This window comes from Pteropus alecto, unplaced genomic scaffold (assembly GCF_000325575.1).
Source record: "Pteropus alecto unplaced genomic scaffold, ASM32557v1 scaffold139, whole genome shotgun sequence".
Lineage (NCBI taxonomy): Eukaryota > Metazoa > Chordata > Mammalia > Chiroptera > Pteropodidae > Pteropus > Pteropus alecto.
Window position 1 is genome coordinate 2,275,180 of NW_006443567.1, and position 25,901 is coordinate 2,301,080.

Here is a 25,901-nt window from a genome sequence, read left to right on the forward strand (position 1 = left end):
ATTAGCCACAAATCTGGTTGTTACTGTGATTGTTGTCAGTTCCTTTACTCCCATGCATTCCCCCTCATCAGACCACCCGAGTTAGGCAAAGTGAAGCCAAGGAGTGAGCTGAGGGGCTCTGGGAGAAAAAAAAATTATTTGTAGCATTTCCCTATTTCCATGACTTAAATACACCCACCATGACAGACTGAAGTGAAGCTGGGAAGAAATACAGTATTGGCAATATCTCTCCAGAGCCAGCACAAGCCAAGCAGAAAAGTCTGTACAGCTCATCAAAAAGAAGTTGGGCTCATCAATAGGGGAGCAGTTAAACAAAAGACAGTTTATCCATACAATGAGCTACCAAGTGGTTGTTAAAAATGCCGAAGTGGATCTATATTTATTTATTTATAAATTTTCTTCTCTTTTAAAATAAGTAGATTTATACTTATTGACATAGAAATATCTGCAATATGATATTATTAAAATTTTTTAGTCATTGAACTATATTAGTTTGATCTACTTGTAATTTTTAGAAAGGTGTGTGTATACTCGTAAACATAGATAAAGTTATTTAAGAAGTATATACACCAAAATATTACTGGCAGTTATCTGCGAGTGGTGGAATTATAAACAAATGTGATTTTATTATTTTTAATATTTCTATGTTGATTTTTTTACAATTGATATACATTATTTCTATAATCATACACATATGCACATATATCATGCATGTATGTGTGTATATGTATATATACATACATAGAAATACATGTATATACATTTCTATTTTTAATTTTAAAAAGTAAGAACTTGAACACCTCGTTATTTTGTCAGCTCTCTTCCATTCTTTCACCCCCTTCTCCAGGCAGAAGTGGTGGTGGCAGGATGGGGCAGGACATCAGCTGGAACCCAAGCCGACCAGGGACACATCTCCCCACAGGTCTAACTTCACTCTCCTGAGTGCCATTCAGGGAAGAGTAGTCACTTGTCCAATATTACAGAGCAAATGAGTGTCAGTGCCCTGGCCATAGAATTCTCAAGGCAGACTTCTCAGGCCAGGTCTCCCTACAGCAGCTTCTGCACCGACAGCACCACACCAAGTTATTGTAGCTTAGCCCTTTACAAATGAGGAATGATAGGGGCAAATCGAACTTGGGGGATTTAGCAATGATTGATTTTAGTTCTGCAATCTAAATCGTAGCACTCACATCAATTCCTTACAAGTATCTTCGGAGAAATATGGGTCTTACTTCTCTGTTAGTTTGTTAGGCTAACTGGCAAGACACTATTGCCTATCAATTACACCATGGTTTAAATAGACTTGTAAGCCAACCCACAGTGTGATTCAAGGGCAACAGTGTTTTCCAGTTAGCCTAAGAAACTAACCATCATAAATAATATTGCTTCTACAGGAAAACATGCTCCAGGTTCTCAACTGACTTACATACTAACATCTGGAACATGACATAATTCATTTGTAAATGGAGGCTGTCAATTGGGGACCAGGTGGTCCAATCTAAACAGATCAGAGCCTTACGCTTCTCATATGGAAATGTCTTTACAGATGTGCTATTGTGATCAATGAATAATTTTAAAGCATTTCGGAAATGTTAATTATCAATCCTTGCTTGCCTGACCAAAGCAGGGTCTACAAAATGCCACACGAATTCAGCTTGGTCTACGCATTATCAAATAACTGTGCTGGTTGTCTTTTTCTCTGGCTGGCTATTTTTAAACAGCATAGTCACAGTTTCAGATTTATTCGAGAGTTCAGATAAAATTGAGGATCAAATGTTATTACTCACAACACATATATAAAGAATGTGATTGCAAAGGTTATAATCTACCTTCTGCAATGACACTTCTTGCACCTAGTTATTACTGTACGTCCATTGCCAGCTTTCTAGTTTCTTCCTTCGAAGAACTCCAAAAAGCATTTTTTAAAATATATTTCCAAAGTAATAATAACAAACTACTAACTGCTTTGTTTTGGTGGGGAGGGGTTGTTATTTTAATTTATGCTTCATTTCAGATTTGTGCCTTTAGTTATGAAAGCGCTCTAATCTGAAAGATTATGTAATCTAGTTCATGACTCCCACTAGACCAGCTTCTGCTCCGGATACATGATGGTTATACTCTATTAGAAACTCTATAGAATCTGTTTCTAGACCAAAGAAGAGATCTTGAGAACCCAAACTAAGTCTGAAGAATATGAGACCAAGATTTTTAGACTCGTAGTGAGAGGCACAGGTTCTAGTTTTGCCTGTGTAACTAACTAGCTATGTTTCCTATAATCAAGTCCTTTCCCTTTCTCTGAGCCTCAATCTCCTTATCCAGAAAATTAGAGTTCTTCTAATTCTGTGCAATTTCAGTGAGGTAAGGAGGAGAGACAGGAGCCAGCACACCTTAAATGTAATCTAATGGGAAGGCCATCTGGTTAAGCAAGATTATCCATCAGGAGACTCATCCTCCCACCTGAGGCCAGCCCCATCAGAATTGGTTTCTGCAGGAGCAATCATTGAAACTTCACAATTCCTTTTTATCCTAGATCAGGTGACCAAAGTGGCAGCTGAGAAAGTACAGCCAGTTATTTCTTGAAGTGGGGAGGCCCAGAGGGTGCTAACACTCTGAGTTCAGAGGTAAAATGGAAAACAGAGAAGAGATTACTGCCCTCATCTTGCAAAAGGAAAAATCTGTGGTAATTTCTGAATTGGAGCAGAGATGGTGGAAATGGAAATGTTTATATTGTTTTTCTTGTTGCAGGTCAGGTTGGAACAGATTTAATCTCTGGATTATTTCCAAATATTTGAGAGGATGACTTTGTGGTAATTCTGTTTTACCTGTCTTTCCCAGACCAGGTGATGTTCCTTAAGGGCAAGAGTCAAACACAGAGACATTCTGAAAGGATTTGCTAAATAAATTACTGCAAAATAAAAACCCTATCTTAACAGAAAATAAATGAGCACAAAAGTTAACAACTTGTCTTAAATGCTTTCTAGAATGAGGTAGAAAATAAAATTAAGGAAATTGATGAGATTAATTTCCTCTCAAAAGTATTTTGATTCTTAAAGCACAATATCCTTAAATTGATATTACACTGTGAGTAAATTCTGAAAATCCAACGCAGAATTTTCCATTAATCCACACCTCAAATGCTTAAGTAACCTGTTAAAGCATGGCCCATATTTTAAGTTAAGATACTTCTGTATGGGGTTAGTCATTTACAGAAGGAATTCAGCAGAGTGGTTAGGAACTTCTACCTAAGTTAGAATTCTAAAATTAGTTCTGTCAAGTAACTTTGGTTAAATTATATAATATCTTCGAGCTACAGATTCATTATTTTTAAAAGAAGAAGAATAATAAAGCCTACTCATTGAGCTGTTATGAGGAGCCAATGAGAAATGGCATTAAAAGTACAGAGTGTGGCACACAGTGAGCCCTTATGTTATTGCTGCTAATAATAAAAATAACATTTAATAAATAATAACAACAAAACAAAAAACATACCAAACATTTAAGTTCCTTTTAATTATCTACAACCTCCTTCCAGTGTCACCTATACATGAGAATGCAAAGTGGTCTACTAGAAAAGTCATGGACTCCACAATCAGCCAGAGTCCAACAGGAAGTCAGGAGCCTACCACAGTGCCTGGCCCTAGTCAACCTTCAACAAATAGCAACTGTTGCTGCTGCTGCCGCTGCTCTCAATATTAATCACTTCTTTCACAGAATAATCTTAAAATCTTCTTTACATTAAAAGCAGTTCACAGAACACTATAGATGTTTTTGATCCTGGCTGAAGCTGTAGAGTACTCTGGACTAATCACCTTTACAGATCTGTAGTCTGTTCTAATAGCAGCAAAAGAAATCCAAACATATGCCTAGTAAGCTCCTGCAATTATTCCTAATTGCTGCCTGGCTCTCTGTCACAGCTGGAGGACACATTGTCCCAAGATTCCCTCTGCTACTACATGGTTAATTACAATATGGAATCAGAGAACTCAGAATGAATAAAAGCATATAGTTCTTTATGCACAATTCTGTCATTATTTGTAAAATAGACTAGCTAATGTAGATTCAGCTGAAACATACTCTTTTCCAGTTGATTGCCTGTTATTAACAGGCTTATTTCAATTGAGCTGTGCATTAAGAATGATTGCTATTTGATCTGATAGCTCCATATCATGGAGAAATAGGTGCTATTTACTAGGCTTGCCAGATTTAGCAAATAAAAATACAAGATACCCAGTCAAATGTGAATTACAGATAAACAATAAACATTTTTTAGTGTAAAGGGGCCCCAAATATAGCACGGGATGGACTTAAACAAAAAAAAAATTACTCGTCGTTTATTTGAAATTCAAATTTAATTGAGCACATCAGACAACCCTATTTTTATACAACTATCCGTTTCTACTTAAAACTTTCTAAACATATGAATGATGACATTTTATAAAGAATATCAATTTAGCAGTCAGTACCACTTCTCTATCACAAAGTCAACTATATTTTTTAAATGTTACATGATAGACTCCTTGTTTTAAGAAATTTTAACAAAATTTCTGTAAATGCAAGTAATATGGCTTTTACTAGCATTAGATGTAATTGTAACAACAAACCAGTAACTACCAATGAATCCATGGTTAAGTATAAACTCTACTTTGAAATGAATCTCATGTTGGAAACCAGAGCTCCAAGCCATCCCATTGAGGAAGGTTTCTGCCAGTTCACAAAGGTCATATTTACCTGTAGCTAGTGGCATTTCCTTGTTCTTAGATAAGATACAACAAAGGGAAGTGTTCTGTTCCAGGTGAGTGGGAAAGGGTGTAAGAAATAAGAAGATAACAGTGTTTGGTTCAGGTGGGAATGTATCAAGCAAACGATTCATTCTGCTACACATTCAAGAGGCCACTAACTGGCCATAATGCAACTATTATCACCCATTAAAATCCCAGTCCTCTTTCACTCAGATTTATATGTAGAAAATTCTGACTGTGCAAGTGCCATAACTTTCCTTTTCCAGGGGGAAGAGGGCACGATGAGGTTGATATTTATATTTAATGTTTACATAAACTTAGAGATGTCCTGGCTGTGTCCTCAATGGTATCTCTAGTTAAGAATTTGTAAGGGAGGAGTTTAAAAAGTTACAAGTCTCCGATGTACTCCTGCTCATAATTAAAAATCAGACCAGCAATAGCTTTGCAGCAGCATCCATAAGACGGAGAATAACTGAGAAAAGCAAACACAATCTTGTAAGAAAAACATCCTAGAACTACAAGCTGATCCCCCTTCACGCTACTTCTGTGCTTCTGGAGGAAACAGTCAGGTTTTAAGTCATTTTAAAATCATAAGAGAGCCCCAAATCCTAATCACTAGACTAAACAAAAAATCATGAAATGGAGCTCACTTTTTAAAGGTAGTGCTATGGATTTCCCCAAAGCTGGATGCCTACATCTGCTGTGTGGATAAATCTGAATAAAATTATGTATTTTAAAAAAATTTAAACTACCAATGATCTTCCTACTTTTTCAGTGGGGGAGGGAGAACAGGAAGATGAGCTAGGTAAGCAAATACTAATAAAGGTCTTTAAACATCTTATCTGAATAGGCTTTTTTTCCTGCATATCACTTCTTAAAGTCCTGAAGTGTGTTTTTTGATGTAATTGTGAGGAATGTTAACATTAACTGTGTTTTACCAAACTTTGGGCTGCGAAGTATCAACTTCCTTATTCCCGCTCTGCACAACTGTCCTAAAATCTTTTATCTAGTTTCCTTGAGACGAGGAGCCATGGTATCCTTTGGTTTGGAGATTTTCCAACAAACGCTTGGGAAAAAATAGGATTTGGAGCCAAAAACCTAGATTTCAGTCCTGGCTTTGTGATTTAATGGCTCTGTAACCACGTACAGGTTACTTACTCTTTCTTACACTAAATAGCCTTCTCTATAAAATGTCTGGTCCTAATCCAATGAGAAAATGCACGTGGAAGTAATTTGTAAATGGTAAAGCAGTATAAAAATGTTATTGATTGTTCTTATTATAGAACTCAAAATGGAATTTCCACCTTGTGCTAACAGGGTGGGAACAGGGCAGAGGTGGCCTTTGAAGAGGCTTCTGGTGGTTTGCGGAAGGCCATGGTCTGGAATGTTAAGCATCATCCTGGCTTTAAGACTGAAGGACTGACCCTGCAACCCTTATTTACATGCATTCCCTCAATGACTTTTCATGAGTCTAAACTAGAAAGTCAGCTCCTTTTTGCACCGAGCTCCTTCCTGAGGAGTTGAGGCTCCCTCTCTTCTGACAAAAGGGGACAAGAAACACAGACAGCCTGTTCAATTTCATGTAGCCTGCATCTTCTCAACTGCCGCCAGATCCCACTGGCCAAATATTTGAGGCCATTGATGACTCATGCCAATTTCAAGAACACATTGTTATAACTGCTTGCATCTCCTTCACTGAGTGTAAAATTGGTTTAAATAGCTGAAAATCACCACTACACCTAGAAAATGAGATTTTTCCCAGTTTAAACAACACAGTTATAGGTAGAGTATACAGTATGCAGTATTATTTGCAAGGTACAATGACATATTAGCTAATGCTAAAAGGTGAAAGACACCCATTACAGGAATGCAGTGCATATTGTGGGGTATTATTAGATTAATTCTGAATATAATTTGGAGCTGGAAATCTTGTTATTTTTAAAAGTACAATTACCAGTGCTAAGGGACTAATCATGTATCATTCATTGTATTCTCCCAGTTGTGCAAAGCAAAGATCTAATTCCTTTTGCAGTCTCAAGAACTTGGATCAGCATAAAGTTTACAAATTTCCTCTCCTATTTAGGAACTTGTAGGTACCTGAAATAAAACGGAAAGAAGTTCCAACTGACCATGGGAGGTATTCAGTGAGAATTTGTGATCCAATTGATATTGACTTCGAATATTTCTAGAATCAAGGCATTTGATACTATGCTATATATGTTCTATAATAATTGTCACGATTGTGGACAAATGGCAGATATTTGAGTAATATTTGATTTGGCTTCTTAATTTTCATCTCAGAAAGAAGGTTAAGACACTTGAATACATGTATTTTAATGTGCTTCTATAGTACTTGTTACCACTTTTTTTTACTGAATGCCTATTTGATTGTCTTACTTGCCTTCCCTCTGTCTTCCTTTTCTGGGTACTGCCCCTCCTTCTCCTGGTTATAGGGGTGGCTACTGCCAGCCATGTTTGTACATGACCCCCTCTTTGACCACAGGTCCAGGGAAGGGCAGCCGTCCATGCATCTGTAATTGAGACTAAAATAAACTTGGTCTCACTCTGGGTAGCTGGACCTATAATGTGAATACAGGTGCTAAGGATAGCCATCTACTGTCATTCAGCCTGGGGAGCAGAGAATAAAACATAAGCTGATCTGCAGAGAGAGGCAGAGACGAGACAGAGTGAAAGAAAAGTCCTGACCACCAATCCAGTGTCTGGTCTCAGGTAATTCCTGAAGCCTGGCTGCATTCTTATCCCTCGGTTCCTTGAGAAGCCTGAGGTCTGTAGAATAAATTCCGCCTTTTTTCCTAAACTAGTTAAAGCAGGTCTCTGTTACTTACAACCAAGAGTCCAAAGGACTGCACATTCAAACTTTAATTTTGGCATTCTTCACTTTTGAAAGAGCTACGGCCATCCTAAAGCAAAAAGAGTTTGCACTCAAGGATGCACCTAGGCAGGAGCGATCATGGCATACAGCAAAGTATATATATATACTTTGGTGGTAGGGGCTCAAATAATGTTTGCTGAATGAATAAATGAATGACAGAGGCATATGTTCCAAATCACCAGGCATGAGCTCTAGCTGAGATTCTGTTAAGGTTCAGTGCCCATGGATTTATAGCTATACATTTTCTAAATCTTATGAATCAAAAGTAAAATATAGCCATCCCTCAGTATACAAGGGTTGAGGGGGAGACTGGTTTCGGGACCACCTCACAGATATTGAAATACATGGATGCTCAATCCCTTATATAAAAATGGTATAGTAGTTGTATATACCCTATATTTGCATATAGACTACAGCAGGATATGCCTACACATCACTTTATTTGCAAGCATTTGGCGTAGTGTTCAGTGCATGGCAAATTCAAGTTTTGCTTTTTGGAACTTTCTAGGATAGTTTTTTCCAAATATTTTCAATCTCTGCATGGTCAAATCTGAGGATGCAAAACCCACAGACACAAAGAGCTGATTTTAAAACAGCTACACTTAACCACTACCTACTACTTTCAAAGCTAGTTGAAAAGCAGAAATGCGTAGTAGTTATAAACAATGGCACTGGAATCAAACTGCTTGCATTGGAATCACAACCCCACCTTCGGGCCTCTGTAGGCCTGTTTCTTCATGTGTAAAATGAGGATAATAACAGTACTGATCACAGATATCTTGAGGACTACAAGAGATAATCCATAAACTGTACATGGTATATACTAAGTGCTTAATAAATGTTAATGATATTATGATGATTTGGGGTGACTTTTAAAGAAATAAGAGCAATGTGTTCAAATTTTCACTTAGTACGCTCCTTTTGATGAGCTTCCCTTCTTATCATTGATTCAACTTTTTTTTTTTCTTCTTTTGAGCTACATAGACTGCAGGACAGCTTGGTGGCATATTTCTTTTGTAATACTCACCTGGATATTAGTATATTTGCCTCATCTAATGACAGTCCTCTGAGGACTCTCAAACATCCTGGTCCCTTCCGGCCCTTCCAATCAATTCTCCAGATTTTAAGGGTCTGTGATGCAAAAAAAAAAATGTGATGCAGGAAAGCCAACATTACTCAGGATATTTTCTCCCATCACAGGATTTTCTGCCATTTTGCAAACCTATATAAAATGTTCTTGAAATTTTTACTTAGTGATAACTATTAAAGTTTTTATGGATGAAATGAGATCTCTTGGGCTTGCTTCAAAATAATTGGGAAGGAGGCTGAATTAAGGTAGAGATGAAACAGATATGGTCATGAAAACTGGATGATTGATAGCTGGAGGTTCATTATATTAATCTACTTTTTTACATGTTGAAAGTTTTTCACAATAAAGAGCTATGCCTATAATTGTTCTTAGTCCTTCCCTCTGACACTTCTCTAGCCTGAGCTGTGTATAATTTTATCCATACAAATGTAATTCCTTTTTTTCTTTACATATGTTGCTGCCAGAAAAGCCTTGAAATCGTAAACTCCCTCCAAAAGAAGAAGGTCAACATCCTGCACACACTAAAGACAATGTTTGAGCACAATTTAGATATTATTTTTGAAAAGATTTAAATGGTTTCATTCCTATTTTGATAGTAATGAATGAAATAGGTAAGAACTCCTAGGAGAAACTGTCTCTTTATTAGGAACTTAGGCTGATAATTTTGATAAAAATGGGAAAACGTGCTGCTCTGTGATACAGGTGTAATGGGTTAGCAAATACCCTTTAAAAGTCACACATGCAACAGAAGAAAATCAAAAGCTACATGACAAACTGTCTCCACCTTGGATCAAGAGGTTTTTTGTTCATGTTTGCAGTGAATGTGCCAAATGTATCATAGCAACAGTAATTGGATACTACTAACAAGAGTCTCTTCCCAATGTTTAACCTTGGTTGCAAGCTTCACAGAAGGCTCTTGCCATGGTGTTGCTGACAATAGTTAGCACCAGTTATGTGGCCTTAAATGACCAAGGACTATGTTAGAGCATCGAGAAGTAGCTGCCACTCTCTGGTGAAACCAATCATTCAGGAAAAGGGAGTAAGTTAGAAAGAAAATAATTAAAATCTGTACAGTGATTATAACCTGTACTGTGATCGGTGCCTTTATATGACCATCAGTGCTGATCATCTGTCTTCAAGGCCCAGTGCAACTGAGGATTGGTTTTCATGCAGAGCCCTTTTCATACAAAGGCTCAGGCGTTCAGCTGTATTGCTAGTAGTGAAGGTCCATAGCCACAGTCTTCTTCTCACCCGCCCCCCTTGGAGCAACACATGGTGAAAAGCCAGCTGGTAGGGTTAGGGAAGCAGGGTAGGAGACCAAAGAAGGGAGCAAAGCTAACTGCTCTCCATGGGGATCCAACCCTGACCTTGGCCTCATTAGCTCTGGGCTCTGACTGAGCTAACCCAGCCCAGATGGCTTTAGGAATAAGGTAAAGACCTACTTCAGGAAAAACTAGAAAAAGAAATTAATATCTTGCGAGCTTTAAAGTGATGGGGAGGTGTGGAAGAGAAGATACTCTAATGGATTTTCATAGTAAAAACTTCTAAGAACTTTTCAAGTCACATTGTTTTACTATTATTGCTATTTTTTCAGCTAAAGATGATATCTAGTTTATTTATTTATTTCTTTATTTTTTTTGCAAATAGAAGCAAGTTTTAGATTTCTAAAAATCAGAACAATGAAGCTTTTTCTTCGAATAAAATGTATCCGTCTTGATATACTTTTCAAGGGTGGGAATAGAACTAACATTCATTGTGTATATTAACCTATCACATTTCATTCTCAGACTAATACCTCACTAGCTAGGCAATATTATTATTGCCAACCTTGAAAAGTTAACTACTTTGTCCAAGGTCATATACATACTAAATAATAGAGAACGGATATGATCTTGGTTCTCTCTGCCCTTGAAGTCCTCCAGCTTTCTGCAGCACCACAGAGTTTACCATTAAGAACAGCATAAGACAATTACAGAGAGTGTTTGCTAAGAACATCTCTATGGCTTAAAGTTAAGTTAACACTCCTTATCATATTATTACATCAAAAAAGATATTCTGGAGCACTTGGATTGCAACAATTAACTGTCTTCCTGCAGCTCCAAAATTTACAACAGTGACACTCTTTAGCAAAATGGGCACCAAATTTATTAGGAGAGAATTTGAAGCATATGTTTGTTTTTTGGGGAAACAAAACCGATTTTACATGTATAATTGGAACAGTAATACGATACATTATTTCCCTATGCAAGTATAGTTCAGGGACCTAACTAATGGCTAGAGGACAGCTCTGATGCTGGAGGTCAGGGCAGGGTGGGTTTAATAAAAGATAGATCAACACTTGTGTAAGATAACACAAGTGCAGCAGTACCTAGATTAGAGTAATAGTTTTTGTAAATAGTGGCTATTATTAAGACTTACATTATGGTGCTACTATTTTATTCCCCTTTTGCCCTTCCATAGGGAAGATTCCTCCAGTACTTCAGGCCAGTGTTTCTCAACCTTGGCAAGACAGACATTTTGGACTGAATAATTCTAGGTTTCAGGGACTGTCCTATGCATTGTAGGATGTTTTGCAGCAGGGCCAGAACTAGGGTAAAGTGAATGAGGTGAATGAAGTACTTGCCATGGGCACGCAATTTAAAGGGACATCAAAAAATCAGTAATCATGGAGATGGGGAGCACAACATAGGGAATGCAGTTAGCATTAATATGATGGCTAGGTGGAGGGCCAGGGAAGGGAGGGAGCAATTGGGGGGATCATTTTATGAACTATATAGATGTCTAACCAATGTACTGTATACTTGAAACTAATTAAAATAAATAAATGTTAAAAAGAAAGAACACTGAAAACATCATAACTAAAGGTAAATATATTTTTTAAAAAAAATCAGTAATCAACATAAGTAATATTTTAATATATTTTCAAAAATTGAAATTAATGCCCCCTAAATCCATGATGAACAAAATATGAAAATTTAATAAAGACAGGATCAGTATTGCTGGTTTTCCCTTTTGTCTTAGGTTCTAAAGTGGCTTTGCATGGTATTGTTATTGATGCTCTTACTGCCCTGTTTAGCAGCATCCCTGACCTCTACCCACAAGATGCCAGTAGCATTTCCTCACCCCAGGTGTGCCCACCAAAACTGTCTCCAAATATTTCCAAATATCCCCTGGGGGCAAAAACACAGCCCCCCCCACACACACACTGCGTTATGAACTTGTGCTATAGATCTAGAGCCATAGGGACCCCTTGTGTTAAAAAAATGATTGGGTAGTCTGAAAGGCCAAGGGACATGATAACACTGTGGCTAAGGGCAAGATTTTGGCATCACACAGACTTGGGATCAAATCTCAGTTTCAAGACTTGGTAAATGTGTGACCTTATATGTTTCAGTCCTGTGCTTCAGTTGCAGGATTGTGAAGACGAAACAATGATTTGTATAAATCATTTAGGATAGTACATGATGCATGGTTAGAACTCAAAAACATTAGTCACTATTATTATTTGGAAGTATCAATGGGCTGGATACATCTCTCCCTTCAGTTTCTGTGCCAGAGTGATAGGGCTGCCCATTTTTCCAAGCAAGGAGAGACAGGTGTTATAGGAAAGATGAACATGATATTTCCAATGTCTTAAATCTTCAGATAGACAAATGCTGGTAATTATTCTCATTTCGGAAGGAAATGTTAGTTTGTTTTGTGATTAAACATATTGATATGCAAGTCTTAGTTTCTCTCATTGCCTGCTTAGCACTTTGACAAATCTGGTTGCAATTCAGAGAAAATGTTTGTTGTAAAGGCTGAAAAGTTTGATCCACCAATTTTTCTTTACACCATCACTTTAATGAATAACCTGGAAAATTCAAAAATACCAAATACACCTAGAACTCAACAGCATCACAAATCTTATTATATGTATTGCTTAGAAAACTAACAGGGGCTAGTTTGTTTTCATCTGAAAGCAGACCAAAGGAAAATACCAAAAATGGTGAGCCACTCAAACATGGCTAAGCCCTTGAATATCCATTTTATATTGCTGTATTGCTTTCAGCTAATTTTGTTTTTTTTCCCTAAGGTCTTGAATGTGTTAGGTAAAAGATTTCTTCTCTAAGTCCGGAATCATGATTTCAAATTTTTTACAGCTCTTTTGAGGTAGAATTTACAAATTATACAAGTTACCTATCTAAAGTATACAATTCAACAACTTTTAGTATATTCACAGAGTTGTGTACCCATCCCTGCAATTAATTTTAGAATATTTTTATTCTCCCTCAACACACAAGAAACTCCACTTAGCCATCATCCCCACATAATTTTCCCCTTCCCCCAGCCCCTGGTAAACACTAATCTACTTTCTGTCATTATGGATTTGCTTATTTATGAACATTTAATATAAATGAAATCCTGCAATATGTGCCTTTTTGTGTCTGGCTTCTTTAACTTAACACAATGTTTTCAAGGTTCACCCACATTGCAGCATATATCAGTACTTCATTCTGTCTAATGGTCAAATAATATTCCATTGTAAGATATGACATTTTGTTTATCTATTCATCCATTAACAAACATTTGAGTTGTTTCCATTTCTTGGCCATCATGCATAATGCTGCTATAAACATTCGAGTACAAGTTTTTGTGTAGACGTAACATTTTCAGTTTTCTTGGGTATATACCCACAAGTGAAATTTCTGGGTCATATGGTAACACTATGCTTAACATTTTAAAGAACTGCCAGAGTGTTTTCCGAAGCGGCTACACCATTTTACATTCTCACCAGCAATGTAATAGGGGTCCAATTTCTCCACATTGGCCAAACACTTGTTATTATCTGACTTCTTGATTCTAGCCACTACAGTGGGTTTGAAGTAATCTCTCATTGTGGTTTTGCTTTACATTTTCCTATGGTTAACGATGTTGAGCATCTTTCCAATGTGCTTATTGGCCATTTTTTAATCTTTTTTGGGCAAGTCATGGTTTCATTTTGATACTCTAAGAGGTGTGGAAAGCATTATGCAGCAGGTGGGACCATCTGGAATAGAAATAGGAATAATGATTAAGTATATATTAATTATCCACCAAACCTTTCTCCCACGTTAATGAATTAGTTAGCTTAACCTACAGGAAAAAGAAAATCCTTTCTTCTAATGGCAACAAAAATTATTCCATTTGTCTGGCCTTAGCTGAGAGTTAATAGAAACTAGCTAATGGGGGAAGTTTGTTTAGCATGAAGAACAACTTAATGCACCTCTAAGATTCAAAATTCCAGAACATCTTATTGAAATCTGGATTCTGCCAGGACAAGTCAGATCACTGCGTATCTTGGAGTAATAGCAAAAGTCTAACATGAGTGTGCTCTTTATTTCTTTATTTTTCAACTTAATTGAGTCAATTCCACTGCGTTTTCAGTTGACTCCATGGAAATTTTTTCTTCCATGTTTGGAAAAAAAATTCACATATTTCTCTTCTATGAGAATAAATTTATCAGAAGAATAATATGAATATATAGTCCATCTATGTTGGATTACCACATCAAGATATAACATTTGATTTATTTAGGAGAATTTACAGTATTGCAATTAGAGGTCTAAGGTTGAGATGACTACCCATCTCTGAAAGAACTCTGGATAACCTGATAAATTCAGACATTTGAAAATACTGGTTCATTGGTCTGTGACAAATAAGGAAGGTAAAGGAAAAAAGAACTCCAAGAGTCATTAATCTAAATTAATTAACCCAGTGACACTGTCATAGAATTTTAGCCCTACTGCAGAACCCAAATGAATACAATGCTTCAGGTAGGTAAGCTGTTTTTGTTGTGAGATGTTTATTTACAATGAACTGCAGAAGAGGGTTAATCTAATGGGATGCAGGACTGCATTGGATGGTGAAATGCTTTGTGACCAACATCCATTTGAGGTATCAATTAACTTTTAATTCTTGGAGGGAAACAAAAGCAGCCCTGCACAAAGACTAAATTGGGGGTGGTATAAGGGGCACAGAGCTCATGGAAACTTAGGCCTGCTACCTTTTTGTAGCAGGGAAAGGCCTCCTTATGTAACACAAAGGGGTTGAAGAGTAGGGAGGGAGAAGGGTGAATGGTGTGTGGCCTGTTAACTCAATGATGTTTCTAAAGCCTGAATGGAAGAGTCAAAGCCACCCAAGTCAAAACAGCGCTAAGTCAACAGCTTGGCCGAGACAGCATGACCTGAATGGAAATGCAAATGGTTCAGTCTGATAACTGCTTTGGGTGTCACTTGGTCCACCAGCTCTTGCCTCCCTGGCAACTTTTGAACTGCACACAGAACAGCAAATTGCCTTAGTAGACCCTATATCCAAACTCCAAGGAAAACCCAATATGTGTCAATACAAATTAAGAGAACACAAAATCTGTAGTGTGGTAATTCTCAATTTAAAAGGAAAGAATATTTACTATACTCAAGATTTCTCTAAAGGGTCATTTTCAGCCACTTGCCACGTGATTTTGAAAAAGCTCCAGCTGTGGTCCTACAGACAAGTCTCACGTTCAACAGGAAAAGCAATTCTTTCCATGAAGTGCTGTTGTGGACATGTCCGGCTTCCAACTACCAGACAACATGGGAATATATAATTAGTTTGTTTTCCAAAGGGGGAGCCAACACATGCTTTTCTTCAAATTCAATCAAAACATATACGCTCTAAATAGAAACACATTCATTTGAAACCCCTTTGCATGAGCAGCTGTCTGGGCCAGCCCTGGCCAAAAAACCGAATTCTATTCATCTCTGCACTCCAACCAGTAAATGCTTGGCTTTGTTAGACCCCACCAGCGGAGACATTCAGACTATGTCAATTGGGCAAGGGGCCTTAATGATCTGAGGCAGGTGTCGTCAGAGGCTGCACAGGTGAGGGGGGTCAGCCTATGTACCATGACTCATTCACTTATCCTCAGTTTACAAAACCCACATCCCCCTCAATTAATTACTGCCATTAGTGTGCTCACCCACACAAGTGAAAGAGTCTGCTCAGGCCTATTTAGGGCTTTTGCTACTATTTAAGAGCCCTGAGGACAACCAAGAGCCACTATTTTCAAAAGGAAGAGGGGTGTGAAGCACTCTCCAGAAACTCTACAAATGAAATTATACTCATATAAAAGAAATAAGCAGCTACTAAGGCCTAATAAAGTAGTGGCCAGAAGCACAAAGATGGCCTCTAGGTAAATGTTCATCAAGATTAATAGTCATTTCTCAGGTTCTCAAAAGTAAGAAGAAGCCTGTGTTCTTGTCATTGATGAATTTTAAAATGTCAATGCAGAGACTTTCTGGTCAAGATGAAAGAGTAGATAAATGCTGTACCTACCTCCACCCAGACCACATCAAAATAACAACTAAAGAACAACCATCATTGAAATCACCTGAAGTCTAGCTGAACAAAAGTCCTATAATTAAGGATATACAACAGAAGCCACCTTGAGACTGGTAGAAGGGGCAGAGACATGGAACAGGCTAGTCCCACACCTACATGTGGTGTTTAAAAATCAGGAGGGATATCTCAGCTGTGGAGAGTCTCCCTGAGAATCGAGGGGTCCCAGCCCTACACAAAAGGCTCCCCAGCCCAGGGTTCCAGTGCTAGGGAGAGAAGTCCCCATAACTTCTGGCTGTGAAAACCAGTGAAACAGAGGGCAGCTGAAGTCCCAGGTTGTCCTCTTAAAGGGCCTACACACAGTCTTACTCACTAATGACTCACTTGCTCTGAGTTCCAGCGCTGGGGCAGCAGCTCCAAAGGTTCCAGGGACATACAAAGAGGAACCGAATTGTCTGGCTTCAGGGTGAGGGTTGGAGGTGCAGCTCTTTACCACACAGTGCTGGCAGAAGCCATTGTTCCTTTGTTGATCTCTCCCCTGACCCAGCACACACACAGAGGTGGGCGCCATATCTGAGTCTCCATCAATTTGGCTAACACCATTTATCCCATCCTAGTAATTCCCTGAGACCTCATCCTATCCAACTTTTGGGACCATCCAAGCCACTTCCAATGGCTTTTCCATAGAAAAAGCCAGGCTTGGTAATACTATGAACTTTCTTAAAATTGCTCAAAGGTACACAAACCCCAAACAAGTAGCAGCTGACCTCTATATGTCCCTTATCTCTCACTGAGCAGAACCTATTTAGGGCTTTTGCAAGGAATTGAAAACCTATTGGAAGAAATAATGATGGAAAACTTTCCTAATGTGGCAAAGGAAATAAACAAATAAGCCCAGGAAGCATAGAGAAGTCCCAAACAAGATGAACCCAAAGAGGCCACACCAAGTCACATCAAAATAAAATGCCAAAGATTAAAGACAATGAAAGAATGTTTATAATAGCAATAGAAAAGCAGTTAGTTACCTCCAAGGGAGCTCTCATAAGACTGTCAGCTGATTTCTTAACAGAAACTTTGCAGGCCTGAAGGGATTGGCATGAAATACTCAAAGTGATGAAAAGCAAGGACCTTCAACCAAGATTACTTTCCATGGCAAAGCTATCATTTAGAGTCAAAGGACAGATAAAGAGCTTCCTAAACAAGGAAAAGCTAAAGAAGTCCATCAACACCAAACCAGCATTACAAGAAATGTTAAAGGTATGACTTTAAGAAGAAGGAGGGAAAAAATCAAAAATATAAATATTAAAATGGCAATAACTACATATCTACCAACAATTACTTTAAATGTAAATGGATTAAATACTCCAATCAAAAGACATAGGGTAGCTAAATGAATAAGAAAACAAGAACCTTACAAGAGACTCACTTCAGATAGAAAGACATACACAGACTAAAAGTAAAAGGATGGAAAAAGATATTTCATGAAAATGGAAACAACAACAACAAAAAAGCTGGGGTAACAATACTTATACCAGACTATTTAGACTTTAAACCAACGGCTATAACAAGAGACAAAGGATCCAGTAATTCTACTTCTCGGTACTCATCTCAAGAAACCCAAAACACTAATTTGCAAAGACACATGCATCCATATGTTCATTGCAGCATTATTTACAATAGCCACGATATGGAGGCAACCTAGGTGTCCATCAATGAATAAATAACAACGTGAATGGACCGAGAGGGTATTATGCTAAGTGAAATAAGTCAGACAGAGAAAGATGAATACCATATGATTCCACTTATATGAGGAATCTAAAAAAAAAAATTAAATGAAAAAACAAAACAGAAACAAACTCTTAGATACAGAGAACATTTTGATGGTTGTCAGATGGATGTAGTGTTGAGAGGAATGGGTAAAGGGAAGGAATGAATTAAGAAGTACAAATTGATAGTTACAAAATAGTCATGGGGATGTAAAGTACAGCATAAGGAATATAGTCAATTATATTGTAATAACTGTATAGTGTCAGATGGGTACTAGATTTATTGGGATGATCATTTCATAAGTTATATAAATGTCTAATCACTATGTTGTACACCAGAAACTAATATAATATTGTACGTTGACTGCAATTGAAAAAATAAAAACTTACTTTAAAAAATGTTAATGCAGGAGACAAGCCAAATGGAGAAGAATAATAATCACCTCTTATGTTTATTTCATGTTTTTTGCATTCTCAAAGCTCTAGACTGCATGCTGCCTCATTTTATCCCCTACAATCCAAGAGGTAAGCAAGATGAGTAGTACTAAGAGCTCTACATGACAGATGAGGAAATTAAGTCAGAGAGGTTAAGGGACATGACTATAGTCACACAACTAATTGAGCCAGGGCCAGAACTCAGGTGTAAGAGCAAATAGAGCAGAAGTCCCAGAGTCATGGAGGTAGTTGCATAAGTCCCAGGAGGTTGCAGGTGGATGCAACCTACGTTAAGCAGTGCAAGATTTGCCAAGGAGGAAATTGGCTTTTGATGGCCCGGAAGGAAGATTGAGCTCTTTTGCACAAAGAGCTTGCCACTGTGTTGGAACCTGATTTGTAATGCTCTGTTTACTCTGGCTAGACGAGACTTTAAGTGTTTCTAAAAAGACCTTGCAGAACCCTGGAGTTTCTCATGAATGCAGAAGTTCTGCCTAATAACATTTTCTGAACTCTCAACTCTTGTGCAAAAAGATTCTTCTTCAAGAGTAACCAATTTTCACTTCTATGCTGACTTCAGGGTCCATTTGGGTATGCATTATTTTATTATAACCTGCCTTATCCCAGAAAGAATTCCAGGAGGCTGAATTAGTGTCCAGGCAATCTCGCGAAATGTGGGATCATTTTTCACCATAGTGACATCCGCCCAACAGGCACTGAAAGGAAACAGCTGCCTCTCTGTAGCCTAGTGGTCAAGAATCAGACAGTTTCCGGGTTCAAATCCCAGCTCTGCCAGTTGCCATCTATGTGGCCCGGGGCCAATGACTTAATTCTCTGAAGCTCAGTTGCCTGACCTAGGTAGTGGGGATAATAATGAAGATTAAGTTAGTGCACAAAAATTACTCGTCTAGTGCCTGATGTGTGAGCCATGTTCGTTGCATTTTAGCCATTGCTATCATGAATCATTTCTTCAACATTTCTGCTAGGTGTTAGAGAGGAGAAGGATGAAAAAGATACAGTCTTGTTCCAGAAGAGCATACAGTCTTGTGTAGGAGACCAAGGATTAAAAAGAAAGAGTCATGAATGTTTGGGGGTAAGAGCCAAGTATTGTGAGAGCACAGAGGAAGGGCACTATTCTTATCCTTAGGACTCTGCAGAAACTTCCTGGAGGGAGTGTCTTCTGATCTGAGTCTTGAAAGAGAAGCCAAGTTATTAGACAAAACCAAAAATGGGAGTTCAGCCCAATTAAAGGGAATAGTATGCGCAAAGGCAGAGAGATGAAAGATGAGTTTAACTGTACTATAAGATGTGAAGAGGGGAACAGAGTGAGACTAATAATAATATGATAGCAGGTAACAATGACATAGACTTACCAAGAGTCAGCCTTACCTCAAAACCTATATTTGTAGCCATGTCACAATACTACCAGCTAAGTCCTTAAATGTCAAGCACTGGAAAGGCTACACAGATGAGTGATTGCGGCTTTTTTCTCCAGGAGCTTCTGATCTAGAAGGATACACAAATATGTCCACAAATAACAGATAGTGGCCAGTGCTAGAATAGAATTCATAAAATGGAAGAGGCTCCCAGAGGAGTGGGTGACTAAGTGTAACTGGCAGGAATCTGGAAAAATGATGTCTTTTTACACAACTAGATCTCAGAAGCTAACCTTCTTTCTTAGACTTTGAAAACCCTATTTATTTTGCTGTCGTTCAATTCTCTTTCCCACTTCATTTCTCTCTCTTCCTTTAGAGTCCTTTCTGTAGCAGGCATAACATCCTTAAGCCGCCCATCCCCTCATGGTTCTTACTGGCATTTTCCCTGCCACATTCCACTCATTGTTGCAAAGCAGATTTGTAAAAGGAATGGGGGTTCGGATTAGATGACATTTAAGATTCCTTCCAACTCTGAGAGTTGAAGATTCTCTGAGCAAAGTGCTCAAAGACAGAGAGCTCCTCAAGAGCAAATTGCAGAAATTAGCAAAGATCTACTCAGCAAAACCATTAACTCAGCTGAAAAACTTTAAAATAGCTTCATTATTTTATATACAGCAGTATCACAAGCCAGAGTTTCCAAAAGTTTTCTCTCCGTTTTTAAAATGTGTTCAATTTTTAACCTCTTTCACAATTTAAAATGTTGGTTAGAATCTTATCACTGGAGGCCTTCTTTATTTTCAAATGCAAATTTGATTCAAATCAAGGCCAAAGGTTTAAACAGTGAGTTAGAAATTAACCCTTGAGTTCAAAGCTGGTTTTTAGCGCAGCAAAATGCCCTTGTTCTTGTCCAACTCTCAGGTTTCTATATTCATGCAGTCCAAGAGCAGTGAAAATGGAGACCCAGAGATGACAGTCTTTTTCATTCTCTTCCAGGCCTTTGTCTATACCATGTTAACAACAGAATTGTTGGCAATTAGAGAATGAATATCTAATTCTAAAATGTTATCTAAATCTAGTAGGATTAAAGATAGTTCAGTCTTTCCAGCCTTAGGAGTCTAGCCATACATCAACCCTTAGCAAACCCCATTGGCCACTGGCCTTATCCATGGGCTATTCTTTCATTTAAAACAACACTGCTCCCACAAACAATGAAAGAAAAAATGAGATAAACTGGACCTTGTCAAAATTAAAATATTTTGTACTTCAAAGGATATGCTTAAGAAAATGAAAATACAAACCACACAATGGGAGACAATATTCACAAATTATATATCAGATAAGTATCTAGTATTCAGGATATATAAATAACTCTTACAACTCAATAATAAAAAGACAAATAACCCAATTGAAAAGTAGGCAACAAATCTGATCAGACATTTTTCCAAAGAAGATGAATAAATGGCCAATTAGCACATGAAGATATTCAACATCATTAGTCATTAGAAAAATGCCAATCAAAACCACAATGACATACTATTTCACACATATTAAGTAGGCTATAATAAAAAAGACAGATAATAACACGTGTTGGTGAGGATGTGGAGAAATAGGAACTGTCACACATTTCTGGTGAGATTGTTAAATGGTGCTGCCACTTTGAAAAATGGTTTGGCAGTCCCTCAAAAAGTTAAAGAGAGATTACCATATGACCCAAAAATTCCCCTCCTAAGTATATACTCAAGAGAAATGACAACATATGTCCACACAAGAACTTGTATATGAATGTTCATAGTAACATTATTCATGATAGCCAAAAGGTGGAAACAACCCAAATGTCCATCAACTGAATATATAAACAAAATGTGATACAATGGAGTAGTAGTCTGACAAAAAGGGAACACAGTATTGATACATGCTACCACACGGATGAACCTTGAAAACATTATTATAAGAGAAAGAAGTCAGACAGAAAGGCTCCATATTGTATGATTCCATTTATAGGAAATATTTCAAATATTTGTTCAGATAAATCTTAAAAAACAAAGTAGATTAGTGGTTATCTAGAGTTGGGGGGAATGGAGAGTGACTGCTAATAATGTACAGGTTTTGCATCAATTTTTGGATTAATGAAAATGTTCTGGAAATAGATAGTGGTGAAGGTTGCACAACTTTGTGGATACACTAAAAGCCACTGAATCGTATACTTTAAATGAGTGAGTTTTATGGTATGTGAATTATATCTTAATTTTTTAAATGTGAAGAAAGAACACCATACCCAATAGCCAGACATCTGTGTGGCAAAACTAGACTGGGGATGCTAACAGTCTTTCCATGTGACAGACAGACAGATGTGTTCAGAAGAAATTTATTGAGTAGATACTGTGACAGATCAGTGCAAATCATAGAGAGCAACAACCCAGTCATTTCTGAGTTCTAATTACTGGAGACTGAGTAAGGTCCCTTAGCCATCGGCTTGAATCATTCCAAATTGTCTAGCTACACACCCCTAAGACCTCTCCAAATTCCATGGCCTTCAGACACTCTGGACAGCTTCTCTTCTGTGAAAACTCATTCATTTTCCTCTCCTTGCCTTTGCTCATGCAACGCCCTCTTCTCAAACTAACAAGATCGGATTTATTTTTAAAGTGTCAACAGGTGCAAATTCTCTTTCTCCTGTGAAGAAGTGCTTTGGTACATAAAAAAAGTTCTCAATAAGTGTTTGTTGAGTGACTAAACAAATGAATGGTCTTAGTTATTCAGCCCTCAAAGTAGATTTAAAAGAATAAAATTGTCCATAGTTAGTGTAAGCCTTTGCTTAATTTCTCCAGGAGTTGAAGCAGTACAGTGGATGAGTAAGCAGGCCTGGGGTGAAGTTATGTTCCTAGAAGTGGACTCCAGTTAATATCCGAGTTTCTCACACACACAAAAAATGGAATAACATGGCTGTTCTCAGCCTTATATCCACTGGGGACACACATGATAGAAGATGTGCACATACAGGTGTGGCTCCCAGAGGCTTAACCAAGTTCCCATCTCATTATCTCCCAATCAAGCAAGTATTTCAGAATGCAAGTGAATGAGAGCAACATTGTCATAAAGATAACGTTGAACTAGGTCTAATTTACTAAAACAGGCAATCATTCACAAACTTCAGACCCTTAACTTACTAGCAGGAACAAATTATTTGCACTTTAACTCCCAAATGATTGTGACACACCAAGGTGTGGCCACACTGCTGATAAGGACCACTGGATGTACCAGGATGTCACATTCCTAGAGAAGAGCCAGAATGACAAACATGTTATGGCAACAACTACAAACTGCGAGTGACATCTTGGTACAAGGAAATGCTTTCCCAAGTGCATGTACAACGTAAGATTAATAGAGCACACAGAAATCTATCCCATAAAATTATAGTTAATTTAGTGTTGCATAATAAATTAATATTGGTCTACAGCCATGCCACCCTGAACAAGCCTGATCCCGTCTGATCTCAGAAGCTAAGCAGGGTCGGGCCTGGTTAGTACTTGGATGGGAGATCACCTGGGAAGATCAGGTGCTGTAGGCATAAAAAATAAAAAAATAAGGGATTGTAAGCTGACAAGGTCCTTGCAATCTGTGAGGTCAACCAAGGGTTGCCTCACTTAAAAAAAAATAAATAAAAATAAATTAATTAATATTAGATGCCAACTCTAATTGAAAATTTAAAAATTAAAGGTTAAAAAAATTAGCGTTGTATATAGTATATCACATAGCTTTTTCTTATCTACCTTACAATTCTTCCTCATGCTTGCAGCAACAAATCCAGAGGGGAAAGAATACTATTGATATCATAAAATTCAAAAGAGCTTCTCTGAGGAAATTTGTCCAAGAATGTTTGAAGTTTTGTAGAAAGACAGTTAGTTGATGATATTTTTTTAAAAATTTGATCCAAGGATACTTATTTTACTGCCTTTTCTTCCCTAAATATTATGTTTCCCACTAGCAGAAATAAGCATTAACCGAACATGCTATTTGTCTTTTTTGATGCCTTCAAAGCTAAGTTTCTGCTTTCTTGAGCTGTCACTTTATGAGCATTAGCAGCTCTAGTCTGTGCAACAGTGTTATACAAGTCAGCCCCCTTCCTTAAAAATGTGCAAACCAACTCCTGTTTGCACAGAATTTGTCATTCTTTGAATCTTCGAGACTTGTTGTTTCACAAGATTAAAAAGCCACAAAACTCTGGCTTGATGATCGCCTAAGTTAAAGGTGCACTGGCCTAAGTTTGATCCCAGATCCACAATATGAAAAGTATTTCTACATTGGCTTTGTAATGGGGTGTGGCAACCATTGTTAGAGCCTGCTTTTTTCCTCTTTTATCATCAATTAAGAATTGAATATCGAATGATTATGAAATAATAGGACTAATCCTTGTAGAAACAAACACAGTAAGACTCACTCCTCCAAATATTGATGTCATTATATCCTAAATACAATGAAAATTCTGCCAGCCTCATCTCTGATGATCAGTCTTTGACCAATAACCACAAATGAGGCACTAAAGTATAAGTTAAAAACCTATGCATTCAAATTTACTTATATTTATGGAATGAAAAATAATGTTTTCTATACATCTTAGATACTTTTGTGTAGTATATAAAGTTAAATACATAAAACTTAAAATGCTTTCATATTATTCAAAAACAAATTCCCCCTTGTAAGTACTATGGCATCTGATTACTCCATCTTCTTTCTATCTTGGTAATTAGCTGCTGAAGCATACCCACATAATAATGCTCTCTTACAAGTCAGAAAAAAAAATTGTCCTGAATTTCTTACATTTTCCTGCTATTCTCTCTTGTTTTCTTTCACTTGAATTTGATGCAGTATATTTTCAAAGGCTTTTTCAATTATTTTCCGTCAGTTATTCCCCTTTACGAAGTACAGCAATTCTGTGATTCTAAATAAAAGTTCCTAATATTAGTTTCCTCACTTGACTTTATAAAACAATTGTAAACATTCACCCATTCTTCTGCTTTTTACTGTAGGCATGCTTTAGTATCTAGTCTAAAGGTTTTCAAATTGTTTGCATATTTTGAGGTATTACCTGTGCAGAAGATGGTTTTTCTGCCTCCTTTTCCTTCAAATAATGGAGAAAGGGCCAAAGGAAGATTAGAATAGCTATATTTGCTTAAGAAATCAGGCAAGCACATCATGTCAGGATGACAGAAATCAATGAGGTTGGGATATGTGAAGCATCTCAAGTTACTTTTTAAAGAGAACTCAGATAAAACAAAGAATAATATTATTAGGAATCTTTCCCTTGGTTTCCTAGCCCTTAATATTTGGATTTATCTCTGACCATTTATTTAACAATTCAACAAGCAGAAATTGAGGGCTTCTTATGTGTAAGTTTTCCACTGTGGGGGATGCAGAAATAATTAAAACATGGGCTCTGTCCCTAAAAAAAACAAAAAACAAAAAACAAAAAAAAAAAAACTTGGTATAAAAAATAGGTATAAAGAATATTAAGTGAGTTTATCTATATAATATTAGAATAGTTCCTGGCTAACAATTGGAAATATAGTTCCTTACTAATAGTTGGAAATATGTCATTATTTTTTAAAAAGAGAATAGGTATAGATAAAAATAACTCTAATACCAGGAATAATTTGATAAATGCTATAGTAGAGACTCACATTGCGGATGGAGAATTGGAAAACAGGTTAATTCTGGGTGGATCTTTCTGGCAAGGCATTATGAAGGTTTTAGGGTGTAAAGTGGAGTTTTAAAGCATGCATAGAACTTCCTTTGAAATCCATGTTGGAAGGGTAGAGAAGGAGGATTCAGTGATGACAACACAATTCAACTCAGGGAGTGAAGCGGAGCCTGAAATACTGGAGCTCTGCCCCTGCCACCTCTGACCCACCACTGAAACTCCAGGAGCTCCACCTTGGCTGTAGCAGTTATTGGGGTTCCATCTAAAATTTCCTTTGAACTATAGTTTTCTGCTGTTACAATGAGTTTGACAACAACTAGATAAGATTATGTTAAAGGGCCCTTCCAGTACTAACCTATGAATCAAAGAAGAGATAAGGCATGACTATAAAAAGACTTTGCTTTACCAAATATAGCAACAGAAGGGGTGAGCATAGGAAATTAACATTTATTGAGCATTTACTATGTACCTAGGGTGTTGCACATATTACTATTTAATCCAAACAGCAAATCTGTTCAGGTAGATATTATTATTATTATCCTCATTTTATAGGCAAGAAAACTAAGATT

General features: G+C 37.3%; 1 non-coding gene across 1 annotated transcript; it reads left to right on the top strand.

Moving 5' to 3' along the window:
• The first annotated feature begins 23,083 nt into the window (after nt 1-23,083).
• On the top strand, nt 23,084-23,202 carry LOC112472896. Its single transcript, XR_003043802.1, has one exon. It is a non-coding gene; the product is annotated as a 5S ribosomal RNA (ribosomal RNA).
• Nucleotides 23,203-25,901: the final 2,699 nt, after the last annotated feature.